Source organism: Siphateles boraxobius, unplaced genomic scaffold (assembly GCF_051911475.1).
Source record: "Siphateles boraxobius isolate OS27281-9 unplaced genomic scaffold, OSU_SipBor_1 6, whole genome shotgun sequence".
NCBI lineage: Eukaryota > Metazoa > Chordata > Actinopteri > Cypriniformes > Leuciscidae > Siphateles > Siphateles boraxobius.
The window spans coordinates 20,079,071-20,084,937 of record NW_027509186.1 but is presented as its reverse complement, the minus strand read 5'-3'; the positions used below and the strand labels follow the sequence as shown (position 1 = coordinate 20,084,937).

The 5,867-nt window shown below is 53.1% G+C and overlaps 1 long non-coding RNA gene across 1 annotated transcript; it reads right to left on the bottom strand.

The window, feature by feature from the left end:
• Positions 1-4,679: 4,679 nt before the first annotated feature.
• LOC143715610 (uncharacterized) lies at positions 4,680-5,097 on the bottom strand. The gene is made up of 2 exons (XR_013195834.1): positions 4,851-5,097; positions 4,680-4,812 (listed from the first exon to the last, which is right to left on the bottom strand). It is a non-coding gene; the product is annotated as an uncharacterized LOC143715610 (long non-coding RNA).
• Between the last annotated feature and the right edge of the window lie 770 nt (positions 5,098-5,867).

The window sequence follows — 5,867 nt, the reverse complement described above, 5'->3', positions numbered from 1 at the left end:
ATTGACCGGCGACAGCCCGTGAATCATTAGCGTGAATGATTAACGTGCGACCTGGAAGTATAAAAGGGCGCCTTGCAAACATGACAAATCACCTTATCGTCTGAAGGGACTGTACGGTAGGCAAGCACCGCGGCATGGCAGGGAGACGTATTGTCTCGTTCCCTGTTCTCAGGGAACATAGGTTACAGTCGTAACCTGAGACGTTCCCTTTCGAAGGGAACTCAACAATACGTCAACGACGCTATGGGGAACGATATACCAACGCCGCCATGCTAAGGGGAGTGCATGCCAAGTGGCAGTGACAACTGTCAGAACCAGCAACTTCAAATGAAACGCTAGAACCACTCACCCTCAGGTCACACTGGGCTGTCAGTGACAGCATTCCCTACGGTCATAGCCCAAGCTACAGCCTCACAGAAAAACCTTCATAAACATGGTTAAATGAAAGGTCTACCTGGGCCGGCTCCGGGCCTGGAACCTCAGCTTCCAATTAGAAGGGGTCCCTTCTAGGGAATGTGGCTAGGGAACCCAAGGGAACCCCAGCCAGTCACTATTCAGGGGAACGTACTCACCCCGAAATGCCACCAGGACGGCCTGACCTGGCGCCAGTACATAGACACTTCGTCAGGCCAAATCCTGTCTGTCTGAAGACAGAGCCTCTGGACAAATGCCTTAAGTAAGGCATCCAACCCGAGGGACTGCGAAGCTGGCAGTGAACCACTCGGCCCGGATCTCAGAGACGGGATGTCCCGGAGAGTATGACTCAGCATAGTGCTTTCCGACCCTTGCTAGCGAGGGGAGTTTCTCTACTCGATCCACGGATCAACCCAGTGTCTGTGTTTCAAAACACTGAGGAGGCCTGTGAAGGCCTAAGGGCTGATCTAACTGGGAGGCCTCACGAGAGGCCTACGACCGTCTGACCAGACTCAGGAAGCCGCATGCTCATAGAGACCCTCGTGAGGGGAGCACAAGGTCTGCCTGGTAGGCAAACCAGGCTGTAGGCAGAAAAGGTTCCGGGAGGGAACCTTTAGCAGAGAATGAACACTTTAGCGAGCCAGGGCGCAAGCTCGCCTTCAGCAGCTGCCTATTAAGGCTAGCTGAAACTGATAGCAAGAGACCACTAGCTTCATAAACCCAGCACCACTAGGGAGCGTTACAGGGAGGCCCGGAGAGGCCTACTACCTGATCCTTTAGGGAGGCACGTGAGGCCTACTACCTGATAACCACAGTACGTGGGAACTCACCTTCAGGGAGGCCCGGTGAGGCCTGCTACCCTACGACCACAGTATGTGGGGAGCTCACCTTCAGGGAGGCCTGGAGAGGCCTACTACCTGGTAACCACAAACTGTGGGAACTCACCTTCAGGGAGGCCTGGTGAGGCCTACTACCTGACTGTTCTCAATCAAGGAGGCCTGGCCTGGTCACCACTATCTGTGGGAACTCACCTTCAGGGAGGCCTGGTGAGGCCTACTACCTGACCGTTCTCATTCAAGGAGGCCTGGACGGAGCCTACTACCTGATAATCACAGCATGTGGGGAACTCACCTTCAGGGAGGCCTGGTGAGGCCTACTACCTGACAGCCAAAATATTTGGGAGCCCACATCCAGGGAGGCCCAGAGCGGCCTGCTACCTGACAGCCACAATATTTGGGAGCTCACATTCAGGGAGGCCCAGAGAGGCCTACTACCTGATAGCCAACGTAAGTGGGAATTCGCCTTCAGGGCGGCCGGGTGAGGCCTACTACCCGATAACCATCTTAAGTGGGAATTCACCTTCAGGGAGGCCTGAGTGGCCTACTACCTGATAACCACTGGTAGCTTTGAGCCCTGAGTCCGGGTGAAAGTATAAGGTGGCCTGCTAAGGCCAGCCAGCTGGGGACTCGCCTATCAGGGAGGCCTGGTCGGGCCTACTAGCTAATAGCAAGTCATATTCTGCCATAAAGTACACTGTTGGAAACCATACTACACAGCATAATTCACTAATGGGCTTCCAGTAGCGCTATAAGGTATGTCCCACAATGTTGGGACTCACCTCCGAGGAGGCCTGTTTAAGGCCTACTACCCATCAGTGAGTCAACTGCCCGAACCACCAAGGCCAACCACGTAAAGTGAGCTGGCCTACAGTGCCCTCTGGGGGGCTGTCCAATCAAGGAGGCCTGCTGAGGCCTACTACCTAATGGCGCAGCCTTCGTTGGCAGAAAAACTGTTTACACAGCGCCTACAGCATCCTGGTGCCTAATCACATTGCCCATGGCAGTGTACTCCGCAAGAAAGCTAGCACCCTTAAAACAAGGGGAGTACAACATACGCCACTCTGCCTCAACGGAGGCCCCAGTTAGCCAGGGGCCTACCATCTATGCATGGGCGTCAGCTCAGGGCAATGCTCTGGCTTCAGGGGAGCGTACTTCGACCAAAGAAGAAGTGAAGCTTACTTCATACTCGACCCGAGCCATAGTGGTGCGAGGTGGGATAAAACAGAACTGGGAGTGAAGTGCTCACACCTACCCTGTATCACAGGGGAATACTCACACCTCACCCTGAGGTTACCAGGGTGCGGGCCTGCCAGCGGCTCTAGGGGTGACAGAAATGTATCTGTGCCCAACCTAGGGGAGTGGGGCTTGAATGAAAGCCAACCACCTACAACCTAGCGCTCGAGCAGTAGCTCAGCGAGGTGAGTGAAGCCTAAACTGGCGGCCTAAATCCGTAGGCCAGTTCTGCATGGCAGGGTCGGGCAGGAAACCCAGTCTTCTTCGTGAAGCGAAAGACGGCCTAACCCTGCTCAATAAAGACATATATACCACGGAGGCCTGTTTGAGGCCTACCATGTCCTTACAAACCATCCTCAGCACCACGCTGCATTACTCTAGTCACCCCAGAATGCAGAGAAGGGGGCGGGCCTTGGCCTAACGACTCCCACGGGAGGAGGCTGTTTATACAGGGATGCTAGAAACCAACATTCACACAGTGAAGGGTCAGAGGAAGAAATGCTAAAATTTTTAGGAGAGCGCCTCTATTATCCCTGGCACAGCCTAGGCCAGCTACAGAGGCGGCCCTGGTAAGGGCCGGCATGCAAGCATAGATCTATCTGAGGGCTCGGAGGAGCCACAGCCTTACTAAAGAATATAGTCTGTATTATTCCATACAAAGGGCTGCAGAATCGCTCAGCCTAATGAAAACCCAAATAGAGCTCAAGGGGCGACATACTCAGGAAGAAGTCAAACGGACCTGTGGGCCGGACATAAGATCTATCTGAAGCTCTAGCGTCAGTCAACACTCTAAGTAAAACAATTTAAAGAGAGAGACCAACCACTCTACCCTGAGGTGGCTAGCAGCCCGAAGGCTAACACAGTTACCGTTCTGGCCACCTAACGGGGAACTTCAGGGCCCTGATAATCCAATAAAGTTCTCTTACCTTATTACCTTGACATGACCCCATGACTCTATACAGGGAACGAGGTCTGTAGAGAGATACATTTCGGAATTTTTATTCACAAAAATTTACTCTTGAAAAGACCAGACAGCTCACCTGCGGCGTGCGGAGTGAAGACTCGCCAGATAGTTCTTTATGAACCTGGGGTCCCCCACTTTACATGCCTGAAAGAGGCGTTTCTACTAACCAAGCCTAGGCGGGCCATTGGAACATCGTTCTTATCATAGGCCCAGCGCCAGGCCTGATGTAATGAACGTCTGGGGAGTCAGAAGAGAGGAGAGGGCTGGATTCTCTTTTTAATGAAGCCCTCCGGGGAGATTATCCATCAGCGACGCTGTATGCGCTTGTGCTGGATAACCTCCCTCAGATCCCTCTTCTAGCGGGAGTCACGCCTTTCCTGCGCCCTGTTCCTCCACAGAGGGGGCGCACGAGAGGCGACACTGGCTCTCTGGCCCTGTCTACGGTCCTCAGATCGTGAAGGGCCAGGCCCTCCCGCCTGCCTGGGCGTGGAACCGGATCTCAGCGGTATGTAGGTTTTTTCCTAAAAGCAGCTGAGCGTGCCTTCGCCTCCCTGAACTTCCCAAGCCCCGCCTCCACGGCGGGGCCAAAGAGTTCAGAGGGCGAAACCGACGAATCGAGGAGAAAGGCCTTCTCTTTCTCCTCAACGTCGGCCAGGTTTAACCAAAGCTGTCTCTCCGTGGCCACCATCGCCGCCATCGACCGACTGATCGTGGCAGCAGTTTGTTTGGTGGCCCGGAGCGCAAGAGCCATGGTTCGGCGCGGCTCAGTAACTGCCTTAGGGGACAACCCTGCCCCCTGGTCGAGATCCTGCAGCAGGTCGGCCCGGTATGCCTGCAGCACCGCCATGGTGTGCAGGGAAGCACCAGCCTGAACTGCTGCCGTGTATGCTCTGCCATTCAAACGCGCTGTTGTCTTTAGCGGTTTGGATGGCAGAGTTGGAGCTCTCAGTGTCGACGCCTGCCCAGACACGAGATAGTTTGCAAACGACTCGTCAAATGGGCGGCATCGACACATACCCATGCTCTGCGATCCCATCAACATCAGCGAAATTAACCGCTGATGTCAGTGAATACGGGCAGAGCATGGGCTCTTCCATGCCCTCTCGATCTCCGTGTGAAGATCAGGAAGGAATGGAAGGCTCACCTGAGCTGGTGGTGTATGGCCGGGGAGAAACCGATCGCCGAGCCTACCGCGAGCGGTCTCTCCTCTAGCGCGTCGCCATGGTAGCTACAGCCTGTTGGCGGCGCGCTCCACAACATCCACCAGACCTGCATACACGGGGCAGGGTGGCTGAGAGGGTTCAGGATCTACCTGATTATAAACCTCCTCAGCCATCTCCTGCTCGTCCTGAAGAGCAGCAACTGCAGGAAACCGTCGGTGAAAAATCCTCGTCATCGACCTGCAGTTCGCCCTCGTCAGCCGTCGAATCATCTGAGAGGTTTACAGCACTCTCAAGATGATCGACGAGCTCTATCTGGAAGCCCATGATGCAAGTCGCCGCTCTGCCTCGGCACGAGCGGGACCATGAGAACCAGACGTTGAACCCCCTTCACTCGAGAAGAGGGCCAGACGAGAGCGAGCGTTTTAAGAGAAAAACGCTCACAGTTCACACAGAGGATTCCCTCGAGAATCTCCCGTGCGCGCTCTTCTCCCAGGCAAGAAAAGCACACTCGTGTGCTGTACATTTAATTTTCTTACCGTTTCATTGAATAGCGTTTTCAAACAGACAGTCCCTGAAGACGATGAGATGATTTGTCATGTTTGCAAGGCGCCCTTTATACTTCCAGGTCGCACGTTAATCATTCACGCTAATGATTCACGGGCTGTCGCCGGTCAATATGATTGACGTGATTTGATAGTGATTTCAGACACCTGTCACGCCTGAGGCGTCCCCCATAGCGTCGTTGACGTATTGTTGAGTTCCCTTCGAAAGGGAACAGTTCTCATTGTATTGTTGTATTCTTCCTCAGAATGTAAATTTTTTTTGTGTTCCAGATGTAGTTTAGGGGGAATCTTTTTGTAAACTCCCTTTAAAGACTAAAGACTAAATACGTCTTGGGAGACCCTAAAGACTCCCTACATTTTCATTTATTTACTAGGTCACTATAGGCCTATGTGGCACACATGACACCATGTATGTACAGGACAGTGGTTGCATGCAAATTATGTTGTTGGGCAGTACACTTGTCCTTGATGTTGGATACAGGACAGGGATTACAGTTTGGCTTGAAATATGAAAAATAATCTACAACCTACAAGTCATGTGATTTACAACACATCCAACGCCTCATAAAAGATACACCAAGGTGCCGTTTTCATCTTCAGCTTTTTAGTCTTGCATGGCTTTTTAGTCTTGCATGGCCTTTGCTGTCGACCTTTTTCTCAATGACCGGCCACATTGGTCATGCAGCTCGAG